The sequence below is a fragment of the Phaethon lepturus genome, unplaced genomic scaffold (genome assembly GCF_000687285.1).
Source record: "Phaethon lepturus isolate BGI_N335 unplaced genomic scaffold, ASM68728v1 scaffold43508, whole genome shotgun sequence".
Classification (NCBI taxonomy): Eukaryota; Metazoa; Chordata; class Aves; order Phaethontiformes; family Phaethontidae; genus Phaethon; species Phaethon lepturus.
The window spans coordinates 31,285-31,925 of NW_010556315.1; positions in this window are offsets into that span (position 1 = coordinate 31,285).

Consider the following 641-nt stretch of genomic DNA (forward strand, 5'->3'; position numbering starts at 1 on the left):
ACGGGGGAAGCTGGGTGGCCGGCGCGGCCCCTTGCTGCCTGCTGGGGACCGGCAGTGCCTGGCGCGTGGGCAGGGGATCGCTTGCAGCAGCGTCGACATGTGCACTTCCAGTCGAGAGACTATTTAGATGGGAATGTTGGGAGATGGGGGTTGAGCCCTGTAGCATTCTGACTGGCAGTGGAGCTGCCTCCCACTGCAAATTCAGGTGAGATGTGTCCTCATTGTCACCTGCCACCAAGTGCCACCACCCTTCAGGGACCACGGCTGTTCCCAGCTCCCCAAAAATTCCCAGCTCCCCTGCCTCCCCTTCGCCACCAATCTCACCCCAGGACTTTCTCCTCCACCCACCATCTCACCACCATGCGGTCCCCAACCAGCAGAGAAAGCCGGGAGGTGGCAAGGGGGGTGGAGGTGGCAGGGTGGGGTGACACCAAGTGCACCACCCCCAGGGAAACTAGGGGAGTGTGATGCCCCAGAAGAGGTTTGGCATTGCCAGTCCCTGTGGCTCATCCCAGAAGGATGAGCTTGGAGCTGGACAGTGCAGCGCAGCCCAGGGATTCACCGGGAGCAGCCCGGCATGGCTGGGGCAAGGTGTTGGGGCAGGGAAGGCTGCAGTGCTGCCTGCAGAGCTGCAGCCAGGG